A 17,631-nucleotide genomic window follows, 5' to 3' on the forward strand; every position below is an offset into this window, starting at 1 on the left:
CAATACCCTCAGCTATATGAAAAGGCTGTTAAAACTGTTTTCAACTGTGATATGTATGGAACTAGGTTTTCTTACACTTCAAACCAAAACAACAAATTTTTTTTGATTGAACCTAGGTCTTTGTTCTTGCCAGGCAAAACCACCAACATTTCATTCCTTATTAAATGCAGAAGCAGATTTCAAAACCCAACTGAGCTTTCTTAAGCTTAAAGCACTTAAAATAGTTCTGTCTTGACAGTCAGTTGTTTTCAACAATGCAATTAGTTTTTTGAGTTCCCACTCTTGTTTAAAAGCAGTTTCTTTTTCTTTCACTGACATATGATATTTATATATATTTATGGGGTATGGTATTATACTTTGATACATAGGTGCAATGTGTAATGATCAAATCAGCATAATTAGCATTTCCATCTCCTCAAATATTGCCATTTTTATCTTTTGGAAACCCTTAAACTCTTCCCTGTAGTTATTCTAAAGTGTATAATTAATTGCTGTAGACTGTAATTGCTTTATTGAGCCACACAACACCAGAACTACTTTTCTTCCCACTATGTTTTGGTACCCAGTATCCACTGTCTCTATTACCCTCTTCTCTTCCTATCCACTAGTGGGCTCTATTTCTCCACTTTTGTGTGGTCTACTCTTTTAGCTTCCACAAATGAGTGAGAACATGAAATATTTGTCTTTATGTACTATGTAATTTTCAGCTTTCACAGATGAATGAGAGTGCACAGTATTTGTCTTTCTGTGCCTGCCTTAGTTTCCCTTAATGTCCTCCAAGTCCATAATTCCATTCATATTACCACAAGTGACAGAATTTCAACCTTTTTTTGTGTGTATGTGTGTGGTACTGGAGGTTGAACTCGGGGCTTTTCCCTGGACCAATCTCATACCATGATTCTACCTTCTCTTTTCCATGTAGCTGGGATTATAGACATACTATAAGGTCTTGTTCTGAGATAAGGTCTTGCTAACTTTTTGCCTGGGCTGGCCTCAAACCGTGATCTCCCTTTTTTCACCTCTCATGTATCTGGAATTGAGGATGTGTCATCACGCTTGGCTTATATCTTGACTATTGTTCTGTAGTAAACATGGATGTGCAGATATCTTTGATAGAATGATTTCATTTCCTTGAATATACCCAGTAGTGAGATTGCTGGATCATAAGGTATTTCTGTTTTCAGTTTTTTAAGGAACCTTCATATTGTTTTTTATAATAGCTATACTTATTTATATTCTTGCCAGCAGTGTAACAGAATTCCCCTTTCTCTGCATCTTTAACATTATTTTTTTGTCTTTTTGATAATTCCCATTCTAATTGGTGAGATAAAAGTTTTTATATTAATCCATAATGAGTTTATTATAGTTTTAAAGTAAATAAATACAATTTTAAAATTTCATTTTAATTTCTAATATAATTTTAAAAGAGGTTTTGGGACCTTCAGTATTTCTTAGGAATATAAAGCTTGAGACCAAAGTTTGGAAACTGTCGATAAAGGAAAAAGAATATAGATTTTAGAGTCATGACTCCTCCAATTTCTAGATAAGTAACTTTGGTAAATAACTATTAACTATTCTTCTTACCTATGAAATAGGAATACTATGTTTTACAGGGTTTTTGAGTGAACTAAATGAGATAAGGTAAATGAAATATACAGCATAGTGCCTAGAACATTTAATATTTCCTCATTAAATGTCAGTCATTCAGTTGATTATTTGCATCCTTTGAAACTAAACTAGTCTTAATATTACTGAAATTGAAAAAAATTCAATTTTGCTCACCAAGTTTTAACTGAGGCATACTAATTTGGATTTAAAAATTGTGAAAAGTTGGTCATAAAGATTGTTTTTAGTATTCTTTGTGTAGTCAGTTAGCTAAAATAGCAAGTTAAAGACAGAAAATTGGTAAGTTAGCTTAAGCAGGAAGTTGACATAGAAAGCTAAGGGGATAGCAACTAGGACATTTGGACACTTAGCTAGGTGATGATGATAATGTTGATGACGATCATTTTTGACATTTAACAAAATATTGACGTAGAACAGCATGGTATTTGGCATCTTTATAGTGTGTGTTTCTGATTGTATTCTTTTTTGTTTTGGTGGTGGTACTGGGGTTTGAACTCCAGATCTTGCGCTTGCTAAGCAGGTGCTCTACCACTTGGGCCACACCCTTGCCTTTTATACTTTAGTTATTTCCCAGATAGGCTCTTGTGCTTTTGCTGGGGCTGGCCTTGGCCCATGATCCTTCTGCCTCCATCTCTTACATAGCTGGGATTTACAGATGTTCATCACCACATTTGGCTTGTTTGTTAAGATAGGATCTCACTATTTTTGCCCAGGCTGCCTTCTATCCCCACTGCCCTCTAGCTGGGATGTTTCTGATCATATTCTTATCTATAATGTAAGAGACATTGGATTGTTGGACTCCAGTCTTTTGATTTGTAAATCTTCTGATTTGTATGTCTTGATAATGTGATTGATAATTTGGACTTGGAATGGAAAATTTTACTTGCAGCTTCAGTAGGTACTAATGATGCTTTTACCCTTTGTGTGTGTGTGTGTGTGTGTGTGTGTGTGTGTGTGTGTGTGTGTGTGTGTGACTAAAAAACAGAGTAATTATCTAGGAGCATGAACATGATTTCTCTCCCTGGGTTTTTTGTCTAGACCTTGGTAGGCTCTCCTTAATTTAATTTAATTTTTTGAACAAGTTGCAGTCACATGCTATAAAACTAAAAAAGATGCAGTAGTCTCCCTTTATTGGCAAAGGGGTGGTGGTAAAGGGGGTATGGTAGGAGTGGAGGTACTTCGAAGACTGTTAATGGATGCCTGAAACCCAGGATAGGTCTGGAATCCTCTACATGCTATGCTTTTTATTTTTTTCTTATACTATAAAAGACACATTGTAAAAATAAAGTTTTCCTTCCACCCTTGTGTGTACTCACCCAGTTTCCCTCCTTGACAGCAGTTAGTGTTAATAGTTCCTTATGTTTTCTTCCTTTATCATTTAGAGCATGGTACTTCTTTTTTCCCCTGAAAAACAGAGAAGTGAAGAAAGATAACTATTGTGGCCTCTTACACTTTTAGGGCAGAAATAGTTATTCAGAATTTTATGTTTGATTTTAAATCTTTCTCTTTGTTTACTGGCAAATTTATATCTCCAGCCTAGACTTTGCCTTTGCGTTCCAGATTTTGTATTCTTTTCTAGTTGAGCATTTCAGAGATAATTCAAAGTTAACTTGTCCAAAGTAGAGTTACCTTTTCTAGTTCTTTCCCTTCTACCTGGCCACCCAGTCTTTTCAATTCCATCATTTACTGTCTGGCTGCTCAGACCTTAGTCACTGAGATTATTCTTTGTCTCAGCCCTTCCTCCTCGCCATACACATCTAATTAACACTTTGAAACCAACCATGTTTTCCCTGGAATATAGCATCATACTGGTGACTGATCTTCTTATGGTCTCTTCTCCATCCCCTGCCCCAGTCTGTTCTATTTGTGGGTACAGAAATAATCTTAAAATGTTATTAGTTTTATGCCACTTCCCTGCCCAGGGTCCTTTAATACTTCCTTACTTAAAAAGTTAGCTCATGTTTCTTACTATAGGTTCACGGCCCCACATGATAGGACCTTTCCTACTCCAACTTAATTTTTTACAAACCTTTCCCTTCTTCTGTGCTCTGACCATGCTTTTTTTTTTTTTTTTTTTCAGTTCCTTGAATGCCAGGTTATTTTTGGCCTCTGCCTGAAGTTCTTTCCCTCTCATTCTTTTGATTTTTTTAGATTCTATTTATCTTTTAGATCTCACTTAAGATATCTTTTTAAGGAGGTTTTTCAAACTAAAGTATCAAAAAGTGTGTCTCCCTTTATTATTTTTAGTCTTAACCTTTTGATAGTTTTAACACTGCATTCTGTTTTTATTTATTTATTTATTTATTTATTTCTCCTCCTCTTTTAAATACAAGCTTTGGAGGGTTAGGAATTATTTTTAACTGGTTAATGGTTGAATCTCTAGTGTCTGGCTCTATACTTAGCACTTATAATGCTCAGGGAATATTTATTGAGTGAAAATATGTGGATTTTTACTTTTGGGTAAGAAATAATAGAGCCTACACACACTGTCCTGACTTTACCTTATAGAATGCAGTAATGATTCCTTCCCTCCCTCCTTTTTTCCTTTCTCTGTCTCTTCCCTTCTTACTTCCTCCTTCCTTTCTTTTCTTTTGTTTTGTTTTTGAAACAGGGTCTCACTAGGTAGCCTGGCTGAAGGCTGGCCTCACTCTTGTGGTCTTCCTGTCTCAGTCTCCCTGGTGCTTGTCTTGCAGGTTTATACCACTGTGGTCAGCTCTTTGCACTTTCTTGATGGTATCCTTTTAAATTTTGATGAAGTCCATGTTTTTTTCTTTTGTTATTCTTCTGGTGTCCTTGCTAAGAAACCATAGTCTAATCCAAGATAATAAAGATTTACTCTTTTTTTCCCCCTTGTCATATATTTGAGTCCATTTTTTACATTGACTTAATTTTTGCAGATGGTGTGATTGGTCCATTGATGCATATGTCTATCCTTGTGCCAGTACATGAAGTATTTTTGTAGGAAGTTTTGGAATTAGAAAGACTTCTTCATCTATTTTTTGTTTTGTTTTGCTTTTATGGTACTGGGGGTTGAACTCAGGGGCTACACCTTGAGCTACTCCACCATTTCTTTTTTGTGATGGGTTTTATCGAGATAGGGTCTTTAAAACTATTTGTCCAGGCTGGCTTTGAACCACAACCCTCCTGATCTCTGTCTCCTGAGTAGAGATTAGGAGGTGTGAGCCACCGGTGCCCCATTTATCTGTTCTTTTTCAGGATTGTTTTAGATATTCTTGGTTCCTTGAATTTTCATCTGAATTTTAACAGCTTGTCGATTAAAAAACAAACAAACAAACAAACCTGTTTGGGATTTTCATGGAGATTGAGTTTGTAGACCAATTTGGTTAGGATTGTCATCCTTATAATATTTAATCTGATCCATGAACTAAGGATGCCTTTTCCTATATTTAAGTATTATTTCTTTTCAACAGTGTTTTGTAGTTTTCAGAGTTAAGGTTTTGTTCTGTTCTTTTATCTTTGGTTTCTGTATAGCAACTCCTCACTCTCCCAGCTGTTTTAATTCTTTACTTTGAATAGAATCTCATAGGAAAGCACTATAAATACCAGAGTCAGAGTTTAGAGGGGTTTCATGTGTTTACTGTCTTGAATGAACTGAAGAGAAACCAGAGGCCATTTTTCCTTTTTTTTTTTTTTTTTTACCAGACCTGAATGAATCTTTATTCCAGGGTGGATGGGTAGAAAAATAAACTAAAAAAAGTACATTTTGGGGATCCATGAAAAATATTCATTGAAAGAAAAAGGGTTTTGCTTGTGATGCTTGTACTAAGAATACTGCAAGATCTAGAAGAAAGATTTAGAAAATAATTGCTAAATGTTTTCAGTAACATAAAAGCAACTTAATTTTTCTAAAACTAATAATGATATGAAGAAAATGAACCAAAATAAGAAGAGCCTGTGGGAAGTTTTAATATAGTCACTTCATTAAAAAAATGTAAATTAGCTGAGCATCATGGTACATATTTGTAATCCCAGCACTTGGGATGTTGAGCCTGCAAGACCTCAAGTTTGAGGCCAGACAGGCCTGCATAGTGATTGTGAGTTCTAGGTCAGCCTGGGTGTGTGTGTGTGTGTGTGTGTGTGTGTGTGTGTGTATACGTGTGTGTGTGTGTATATGTATGTATATATATGTGTGTGTATATATATATATGTTAAGTAAATCATAAATGTCTTGACATAGGAAATTGAATGAGTGATACAGAAAATGTATATGAAAACAAATTGTACAGAGTAGAAAGCAAAATGAAAAGATGAAGGACAAAGTATAAATATGGAGAGCAGCTTTTGTACATTTTACTTGATGAATAATATGTATTTCCAAAGAATAAAATAGAACAATTGGATTAGAAAAATACTCGAAGATATAAAGGATGAAAACTCTTGAGCAAAAGTTAAACATGGTTCCAAAAACAGAAAAATCTCGTTATGTGTTCCAAGGAAAACTAATGCAAAGAGATTCTTTGTTTTGAAAACCTTTTTAAAAATAAGATTTTAGTTTTTTATTTTGAAATATTTCACAAGCACAGAAAAGCTGAAAGAATAGTTCAGTGAGGGCTGGCAGAGTGGCTCAAGAGGTAGAGCGACTAAGGCCCTGAGTTCAAACCCAATTTTTGCCAAAAAAAAGAATGTCCAGTGAACCTGCATACCCTTTACCACTTGCTAACAAACAGACTTTTTTCTGTTTGTCATTATTCTGTAAACAATCAGTATAATGGCCATTTATATAGCATTAGCATTATACTAGGTGTTATAAATAATCCATGGATGACTTCATAATACACAGGAAAGCGTGTGTAGAGTTCATGCAGATGCTATGCTATTTTATAAAGGGGGTTTGAGCATCCCTATATTTTACCGTCTGCAGAGGGTTAATTCTCCACGGATACTGAGGAATGACTGTATAAAGAGTTCTGATTTATTTTGTGAAACCTTTGCAAGTAAGTTGGAAACATCATGTCCATTTTCCCTAAACCTAGCAGCATTTTCCTATATTATCACAATACAGTGATCACATTCACAATGTTTAGTATTGATAGAATAATATTACTTAGTAGACAGCATACCGTTCAGGTTTCCCTAAATATCCTCTTAGTATCATTTAGTGTTGTTTGATCTGAGATTGAATCAGAATCATGCAATGCATTTAGTTATTTTTCTTCTTTGATCTTTTAAAAATAAGTTCATTTTAACTGATATGTAAAAGCATAAAATTATATGCATTAATGGGGTACCATGTGATGTTTAAGAGATCTTGATATCTTGGTTATATTTTAGAATTAATGAAGAATCCTACAAGTGTAAAACAATATATAGGTAAAAAACACAGATTACCACTGAATAAATAGCAGATTTCTATTTGGTCTCAGATTGCTCTAATATTAGAACACACACCTTTAAACTATAGAATTCTTTCTAGCTAGGTATTCACTTGTGAAAGCAATAATAACATTCTAGAAAATGCAAAGTCTCAAAAATTGACCAACCAATGTTATGTCATTCCTGAAAAATACTGTTCAGTAAAGTATCCTAGATCATGAGATGAAGTTAAATACCTAACTGAAGGAAGGAGATGCGTCAGAAAAGGGCTGATACTGGATGTGGAACCAGTTAAGTATACCACAGATACCACAGATAAATCTGGTAATTATGGCAAAAATGATTATAATATTAAGAGAAAGTTCTGGGTGCTGTTGGCTCATGCCTGTAATCCTAGCTATTTGGGAGGCTGAGATTGGGAGGCTTGTGGTTTGAGGCCAGTCCAGGCAAATAGTTTGAGAGACCCCCATTTCCAAAATAGCCAAAGCAAGATGGATTAGAGGTGTGGTTCAAGATAGAGCTCCTGCTTTGCAAGCATGAATCCCTGAGTTCAAACCCCAGTCTCACCCCCCTCCAAAAAAATTATCCAGAGCAAGTTTCCCCTCAAAAATTGTCTCAAATGTTAAAAAAAAAAATTTACCTGGGCTGCAGGGTGTGGCTCAAGTCAGAGTGCCTGACTAACAAATGAGAAGCCTTGAGTTCAAACCCAGTATTGCCAAAAAAAAAAAAAGGAGGGGGGTGTTAAGAAAAGGTTTATAACCACTCATGAAATTAATGAGAGAGGACAGTAGCCAGTGACTCAGGCCTGTAATCCTAGCTACTCAGGAGGCAGAGATCAGGAGGATTGTGGTTCAAAGCCAGCCCAGGCAAATAGTTCGTGAGAACCTATCTTGAAAAAAATCTCATCACAAAAAAGTGCTGGTGTGGTGGAGTGGCTCAAAGTGTAGCCCCTGAATTGAAACCCCAGTACTGCAAAAAAAAAAAAAAAAAAAAAAAATTAGAGGGAAAAGCAGGAGAAAAGAAATAAAACTACTGACATTTTCATTTTTTTGTAAAAGGAAATAACAATGATTTATTCTTTTTACTCTGTTAGGTACAGTTTCAAAATACATTCTGAAAATACTGATTTGCTTCAAATAGAACTTAACATATATCTATATTGTATATTATTTTGGACTATAAAAACAGTTCAAATAAAACACAGAATAAAAAAAAACAAAAGCACCTAAAAATAGAAGCTCCTCAAAATACGATTATGGCCAATAAAGCCTTATGTTAGTAATGACTCTTGTAATTTAAATGATAGAAATTCACCACAAACTACTTTAAAGTTATTTGTTAATTCATATAGCTGGGAAGTATAGGATAGGAGTTACTATTGGTCATGATTGTATCCGGGGTTTCTGCAGTATGGTCATGACTTCCTTTTTCAGTCTCTCAGTTCTGCTGTTATTGAGCTTTATTGTTTTCTACAATAGTTGGAGTTTTTCTATGTCAGAACTTTGTAGTTTTTGCTTTGACTGTTTGTGTTAGATAATTTTTTGCTGTGGGTAGCTGTCTTTTACATTGCATTATTTTTAGCAGAATCCCTGGTTTCTATCTCTTAGATGCCATTAGCACCCCCACTCCCCAGTTCCAACAATCAGAAATGTTGCAGATAATGCCATATGCCCCTTGGGATAAAATTGCCCCTGTGGTAGAGAACATGCAGGTATATACTTAAAACCCTAGGGGGCTGTGATTCAAGTGGCAAGACATTCTTTCCCTTTGGATTAAGTTCATACTACCTTCCTCCTCCACCCTTCAAAAGATTTTAGAAAATGATTGTGAACCAGGTGGGGGTCATGCCTTTACCTGAAACAGTTTTCTGGTAAACAGACTGATTGGGTTTGATTCATGTGCTTTCCTAGTGTGTGTATTTGAGGAATGAGATTTGACACTAAGAGAGTCTAAAGAAATAGGGGGGGCGGGGAAAGTAGTAACTATGACTTCTGTTGGGTAAAGGGGAGAAAAGACTTTTATAGACATAATGTGAAGGAGATTGGTAAAAAATGAAAAATTTATTCTTTGGTGAATGGTGAAGAAGTTTATAAATGGCAGGAATAATTGCTGATAAAATTGAATTTAATGCAAAGATGATTTCCCAAAGTGTTACTGGTATATTTTTTTTTTCATTTTTCTTTTATTATTCATATGTGCATACAAGGCTTGGTTCATTTCTCCCCCCTGCCCCCACCCCCTCCCTTACCACCCACTCCGCCCCCTCCCTCTCCCCCCCCAATACCCAGCAGAAACTATTTTGCCCTTATTTCTAATTTTGTTGTAGAGAGGTTACTGGTATATTTTGATAGAAGGTATAATCATTAGTGCTTGGAAATTATCATCTGTATGCACCAACAATATCAAAGAATAGAAAGCAAAACATTACAAATAAAACTGAACTAGGATTTTGCTTTCAGTTATTGTGGATTGAATAACTAGGACCAGTCTTCAGAAGCAAATAAGAATAAAATATTCTATTTGAAGGTTCTGGAGAGCTGACAAAGTAGTAACTGGGTCAGCATGGTAGCAGACAGAAATCCAGAGTTGTGAGCCTGGCATTTTAAGGTTATTTTGCTTCAACGGTCTTTGCTTTAGTGGTTAAGAGTCTGAGAAGCACTTTTGATAGCCTTACTGAGGACAAAAGATGGAGGTTAGGGCCTTTTAGGTATGGGATGTTTTATAAACACTCTGCTGTTTGGATTATGAGTTTAAAGAACTTCACTTTAGGGTAAGTGGGAACTGAAGGGACATAAACTCTGGTATTGACTGAAGTATGCTTTGAGCCATTTCTGAGGCCCAGAAAAAATGTCAATCCCCAGGTTAGGTTATTTGAGAGCTAGTTCCCTTAGGCACCTAGCATAAGCAAATGAAAATTTCTGGAGAATTTGTTTCTTAGGCTTAAAGTTTTTATACTGAGTTAATTAAATACTGTGTCCAGCATATAATTAAAGATGACCCACTTTGTGAGGGAACTGGACAACATGTAAGAACCAGGGAGAAATAATAAAAGAAACAGACCCATTAGGGATCCATTTATTGTAATTACTAGTAGAGGGAAGGGTAAATAACAATATTTATTATGGAATAGTAATGCTTGAGGAATAAAATACAGATTGAATATTTTAGTGGACACTGGAAGGACTGAAATCACAGAACTGAAAAAGAAGCAAACAAATTCTCAAAAGGAGAAATGCAGTAACTGAAATTAAGAACTAAATCAATGGGCTTAGTAGCATATTAAATCTTGCAAAAGGCAGAATTCATGATCCAGAAGATAGCTTAGAACAAAGTACCTACTGTATAATGAAGGATGAAAAGAGAATGGAGTTTTTTTGTTGTAGGGATTGGGGTTTGAACTCAGGGTTTCGTTTTTGCAAAGCAGGTGCTCTACTGCTTGAGCCACACCTCCAGCCTGTTTTGCTTTGGTTATTTTGGAGATGGGGGTCTCTTGAACTGTTTGCTGGACTGGTTTCAAACTGTGATTCTCCCAACCTCAGCCTTCCAAGTAGCTAAGATTATAGGTGTGAGCCACTAGTGCCCGGCTCAGGTATGGAATTTTTATAAAGAAAAACAAGTAGTGCAGAGGGGAAAAGAAGGTCTCTATTAATTAAACCCAGGAGAGGAGAGAAAAAGGGACTAAATAATATTCAAAAACAGGATTGCTGACAATTTCCCAAAAGTTATAATAGACATTGATACAGAAATGCAATAACCAGAATAAAAAAAATCCACATCAGAGTGATTTGGCTGAAAATTAAAAGACCAAATCGTAAAAGCAGCCAGAAAAATCTCATGTTACTTTCAAAGGATTTATAGGAGACCTCTGACTTTCAACAATAACAAGGAAACCATAAGATCATACAAAATGTTGAAGAACATGCTTACTAAGCAACAATTGTTTATGTAGTACAGTGTCCTTTAAGACTGAAGTTGAATAGACATTTACTGAGGAAAATATGAGAATTTGTCACTAAAAATATCTCTACTAGTTTACTTGCCTGGCATGTTTAAGGTCCTGGATTTGATCTCCAACTCTGCTAAGTAAGTAAAGGAATCAATAAAATAAAACATAAGTAGAAAATAAAACGCTTCACCCTAAAAATGCACATTAAAAAAAAGAATTTGGGGGAAGGTAAGGGATGTAGGAAGGAATGAAGAGCAATAAAAATAGTTAACCTAAATGGATATAGACTTTATTAGGCCAAAAAGAAAAACTTACAGGCTGGGTGATAGTAATATGTAAGTGTAGATAGAGGGAATGAAGATAGTGTTCTGAAGTCATTGGGTTGCTCTGGATAGGGGTGAAGCATCACTGATAAATCAGTGATACATGTTACAAGCTCTGGGGCTTGCATTGCATAAAAAATTTAAGCCATATATGCAATTGTAAAACTTTTAGTAACCACATAAGTGAAATTAATTTTAATATATTTAGCCAAATATATCCAAATCATCATTTTGACAAGATTAATATAAAATATTGAAATATTTTGACATTTAAAAATTGTTTATACATTTATTCATATGCCTATAGATTGTTTGGGGTGACATTTGTTTTTCATAATGTTTTCAAAAGCCTCATTGTGCTACATCTCAATTTGGAATACCTTCATTTTGAATGCTCAGTAATGACTTGTAGCTATAACTTAGCTTTAACTGTATGAGATAGTACAACTCTCGTTTGACTTCTAAAAGAAAAATTAAAAATGTATACCTTCTATCAAACACATGCAAAAGCAAAATGGAATAATACAAATAGTTAATCTACAAGAAAGTAAAAAAGATGAGAATAAGGAACATAATGCAAGCAAGACCAAGACAAATAAATACAAGCAGGATGATAGATTTAAACCCCGATATGTCGGTAAGTGTGATATATGAAACTGGATTAAATTCTTCAGTTATAAGAGATACTAGCTGGGCGCCAGTGGCTTACGTCTGTAATCCTTGCTACTCAGGAGGCAGAGTTCAGGAGGACTGAGGTTCAAACCCAGCCCAGGCAAACAGTTCACAGACCCTATCTTGAATAATCCCCCACCCTCACACACGCAAGGGTTGGCTGGTGGAGTGGCCCTGAGTTTAAACCTCAGCATTGCCAAAAAAAACCAAAAAACAAAAAAATTTTTTTTTTAAATTTGTTTTTTGCTTTTGTTTTTTGTGGTAATAGTGTTTGAACTTAGAATTTAGGACCTCGAGTTTGATAGGCCAGTGCTCTACCACTTGAACCACCCTTCCTAAAGCCCTTTTTGGCTTTTAGTTGTTTTTCAGATAGGGTCTCATATTTTTCCTGGGATGGGCCTTGGAGCTTGTTTCTCTTACCTGTGCCTCCTACCTGTGCCTGCCTTATTGTTTGGTATGTACTCCTGCAAACTTTTTGCTTAGGTTGGTCTCAAACCATGGTCCTACTGATCTTTGCCTTTCAAGTAGCTGGGATTACAGATGTGTACCACCGTGCCTGGCCCTAATATTGTTTTACTATATGACATAACATGCAGCTACATATACATACAGTTGGAGGCACAGCTAAAACAATGATATAGACAAGTTCAAAGTAAAAGGATTAGAAAGTGTATCACATGGAAATACCAGTCCAAGTAATTTGATGTAATTGTATTAATACTGAATAGATCTTAAAGTAGAAAACATTATTTGGGAAAAGATGGATGAATACCTCATAGCGAAAAAAATGTTCAATTAAATAAATATAAAGATTTTGAATTTGAGCCAAGAATCTGAGCTACTTGAGAGGCTGAGGCAGAAGATGGTAAGTTTGAGGCCAGCCTAGGCAATTTAGAGAGACCTTGTCTTAACATAAAATTTAAAAAGGTTGAATATGTAGCTCAGTGGTAGAATGCTTCCCTAGCATGTGTGAGGCCTGGGCTTAATTCTCATCACCACAAAAAGAAAATAAATTTGATTATACTTGATAATAGCCTGAAAACATACCAAGTGAAAACTGCTAGAATTATAAGACAAGTTCTCTTAGTGGGAGATTTTTAACATTCCTCTTTTTGTAACAGAACAAACTGCAACGATTAACAAAACAATTCAAGATATGAATGACACAAACTTGATCTATTAATTATGTAAAACACCGAACCCAACAACAGTATACGTGATTTTTCAAAGATACAGAAAACATTTACAAAAACCAATCAGACTTGACCATAAAGCAAATCTCTACATGTTTTAGAGGCCTGATTCTGTTTTCTGATCACAATGCAAATAGGCTAGAAATTATTAATTAAAATATAAAGATATATTAGGAAGAAGGCTGAAAAATCAATAATCAGGTTCATTAGAAAAAAGACAGGGACAAACTGATTAAAGTACAATATATTTACAAGTAAAATACCATGACAGAACCCCTTTGTACAGTGAACATACACTTAGACCATGAAGGACAGGAATGTAAAACAGATTCGGTTAGGGGGAGAATCTTAGTTGGTGGGGGGGAGGGTGAATATGGTGGATGTACTTTATATGTATCTGAAGATGGAACACTGAAACCTATAGAAATCATTTTAGAGGGAGAGTGATGGTGGGAATGAACCTAACCAAAGTACATTGTTAAACATACGTGGAAATGTCACAATGAATCCCCCTATACAACTAATATATGCTAATAAAAATATTAAAAAAAATTTGCTTAGTTTTCCAGTTTGAGATTATCTTACCAAAATAAAACAGAAGGAAAAAAATAATAGCAATTAGTAAATTAGAAAAACAGCAGGAAAGCCAAAGCTTTGTTCTTTGAAAAGATAAAATTAATAAGCATTAGACTTAAGATTATAAAAACTCTTAAGTAACATTTCAGGAATGAAAAGAAGGCCTCATCAATATAAATTTTAATGTCAGTAAATCAGAAGGGCATTGTGAATAAGACATATGCCAATACATGAAAATTAGATAAACAGAATCCTAGAAATATTTGTCAAAATGAACTTTCATAGGAATTAGAATACATGCCTAGAATGTGCAAGGCCCTGGGTTCACCCCAGCACCAAAAAAGAAAGAAATAAAAAAGGGAAACATAAATGTGTTTTAATTACTAAAGACAGTGAATCCATAATAAAAATGTTCTCTGGAGCTGGGTGTAATGGTGCACACATATATGTAGTCCTTATATTTGAGTGAGACTGATGCAGGAGGATCTCAAATTCTAGGGTCACCTGGGCTACATTAGGGAGACCCTGTGTAGGCCAGACTGGCCTCAAAGTTTTGATCCTCCTGTGTCAGCGTGGAGTGCTGTGATCAGAGGTGTGCCACAATACTGAACTCCAGGTGGACTTACAAGTGTGTTTTTCTAAACTGTAAGGAAAGAATACCAAAACTTTTGAAAGTACTTTACCTAATTATGGGAACTTTGAATTTTCATCTCTTGAGATAATACCTGTATTTTAACATAAGAATTCTATAACTGTTGATATTGTTAAGGTTGTTTGCTGTACTGCTTTTTTCCCCCTTCATTATAGCATTTGCCGTACCTAGATCAAGAAAATACGTATTTGGTCATCTTGAGCTTTCAGTCTATTGAAGGAGGCAGATGTCTACAAATAAAATTATAAGTACAGTTTGGGTGAAAAGTGCTACAGTAAATTAGGTATATTTACTGCTTCGGGAGCAGAACAGAGTCATCTGATTGCCTAAAATAGACCAGGAAAGGTTTCCCAGAAGGTGACGCTTGAGCTGAGTCCTGAGAGGAAAGTGTTAATCAGGCAAATGAAGAAGGAACATCTAGGAAGGGTTAACAATATGAATTGTAAAAGTATGAGAAAATGTGTAGTTTGGATGAAAGAGGATGAGAGACAGAAGGTAAAGATTTACTGAGAACCTTTTATACCATGTTAAAGATCAAAAATAGAGGAGGAGTGAAGATGGCAGAGAGAGGTGCCCGGCAGTCAACTGGCCTTTGGCCCTGGGAGGCCAAGTGCATGTGCTGGACTGTGGGAGGAAACTTATCATATAGGAAGAACATTTTCCTGGCCATACGTGCTTTTGTATTCGTCTTAAAACAAAATTCTGAACTCAGGACATGGCAAGAATTTCTATGCTGTCTTCTCAAGTAGTCATCTGTTGTTTTTATTCAGCCACTTTCCCTATTGAAATATGGACATCTTCCTACACATTTCCTCCATGGTTTGAAATTGAAAAGACTGCTTTTCTTTTGTTCCACCTCTCAGATTCAACACAAAAAAAACCCTTAGGATACAGTTGTCCTGCTGACTTCTCCAGGAAGAAAAAGGCAACTGACATGGGTCTTCTGCTACAATTCGATTTATTATAAAGATTTACTTTGCAAGTGGAAGGATGAGGTTTAATTTGAAACAGGTGCTTAGGTCGCAGTATTTGTGAATCCTTTCCCTTTTGTTGCCACAAGAAGACTAAACTAAATAATGAGGATGGATGACTTTTTTTTTTCTTAGTGTCTTCCAGTTTTGACCACTTTTATAATACCTACAGTTCAGACTGTAGCAGTAAATTTGAAATATTCCTTATAATTTGAGATGAAAGAGATGTTAAAAAGTGCCTTATTTCTAAATCCTGTCACATGGATTTACTGGACAAGAACAAAGGTCCAATTTTTCAGATAAATTTTGGTGTGAGAAAGAAGCATAAAGACACGATACCGAAGTTGATTTCATATGGAATAAGGCATCACAGTTTCTGTACAGATACATAGTTTTACATGTGCAAATCCATATTTTTGGAGGGATTTGAACTGGAGGGATCTCTAACAGAAGGAAGCAGTTGTTTACTTTTTCAGAAGGCTTTGGACATTTGATATTTTTAGATGTTTTTTATTCTAAGGAAGGGCCAAATTGTGCAGCAGTTAGCCCTGTGAATGCATGCTAACATTTCTTTCAAAAGTAGTAATGGAAAACAACACTGACCAGTGGGGTGTGCACAGCACTTAGGAGGTGGAGGCAGGACCATGTGAGTTCAAGGCCAGCCTGGGCTGCGTAGTGAGACCATGTGTTCAAAATAAAAAAAATTATTGCTTTGAACTAAAGAATAAATTTAAAAGAAGAAAGGAAACAGAGTTTTGAGTACAGTGATGGAACCCTATTCACCTTAAGATGAAAGGCTACTGTATTACAACTTTTTTCAGCCTCTTTTGTGGCCTGATGTGAGATTATTTTTCATGTTGCTAAAGCTAGAAGAAAAGTGGCCTATGTGGGTTTTCAGTTCAGATGTAACAGACCCTGTATTATAACCTGCCTTCAAATTTGGATGTAGAGGAGTAGAGGAAATGAAATGAGAAAACTTTCCATGTAAGTCTATTCTGCTAAGAAACAAAAGCAAAAATGTCTTATGTAATGGGAAATTCCATTAAGTAGAGACAGTCTTTTCCATTTTTTTCTTCTTGGTGGTACTGGGGTTTGAACTCAGGGCATCATGCTTGCTAGGCAGGTGCTCTACCACTTGAGTCACTCCACCAGCACTTTTTTTTGTGTTGGATATTTTAGAGATAGGGTCTCAAGAACCATTTGTCTGGGCTGGCTTTGAACCAAGATCCTTCTGATCTCTGCCTCCCAAGTAGCAAGGATTACAGGTGTGAGCCACCGGCATCCAGTTCTTTAATGTCTTGAGAGATGGATATTTGATTTTAACATGGGAAGAGAAGGAAATTGGTTTTACTAACTTTATATGTAAAATACCTGCAATGACATTCTTTTTTATCTTCCTTCATTACACATTCCAAGTTTGGCTAGTAATCAGCAATACTTTTCTAAAGCCAAAAATACTTTTTTCATTTGCTTTGTCATTTTTATTGTCCTCATATTTGTTAACATCATATATAGGGCTTGAAATTTTGGGAGTTGAGGTTTATCTTTTGGAACATAGTTTATACCAAAAATTAGGAAATTAATTATTAAAGCTCATTTCTCAAATAATAATGTGAACAAAACGTTTCTGGAGATTTTTTTTATGAACAAGGTATTATAATGACTTTCATATCTCAACTAGGAACAATTCTGAGTGAGATGTTTTAAGTTCAATAGAAGCAGAAGGTATCATTTATGTAATCACCGGTGGAAAGTTATACTTAAAATATGTCTGAAAAACATAATGAATTGTATCTGTAAATCTGTTTTTTTGTCTTAATAGCTAAGGTCAAGAGATTTACTGTATGTAATTTAAGGGTATTACTTGTATTTTTGTAAAATTATTTATGGAAAGTATTTAAATTTAGTGAATTTTATACAAAATAGTATCTTGCTGACTTTGCCAGCAGTTCCCATCTCATTTTACCTTTGTGGAGCAAATGTGTATTTGTAGGATCAATTTGGGAGATTTTTTCAAGCTGAGATACTAGGGTAAATCAAATACATGTTTCTTAAAAAATACTCATCCTATAAAACATGATCTCTTCATCATGTTTAGTTCATTTTTTTGGTCTGAATTCTTGATGTGTTACTCCTGCAAAATTGGCAATTCCTGAAAATTAGTACACATAAATATTCTGTAATTTTATTTTCAGTTATTGCTGTTGGTTTGCTTTTTTTATAATTGAGATTTTTAGGTTATAAGTGTTGCTTGGGGTATCATTTTGAAATTAAGTTATTCTTTTTTCAACTACAGGGTGTTGTCCAAAATCCATAGCATATCTTTCAAGTCTTTATC

General features: G+C 35.2%; 1 protein-coding gene across 8 annotated transcripts in view; it reads left to right on the top strand.

Annotated features, from left to right (window-relative positions):
- The window catches only part of Ankrd13c (ankyrin repeat domain 13C), a 91,954-nt gene that overhangs the window by 8,249 nt on the left and 66,074 nt on the right, over nt 1-17,631 (top strand). The window lies entirely within an intron of this gene.

This window comes from Castor canadensis, chromosome 7, assembly GCF_047511655.1.
Source record: "Castor canadensis chromosome 7, mCasCan1.hap1v2, whole genome shotgun sequence".
NCBI classification, from domain to species: Eukaryota; Metazoa; Chordata; class Mammalia; order Rodentia; family Castoridae; genus Castor; species Castor canadensis.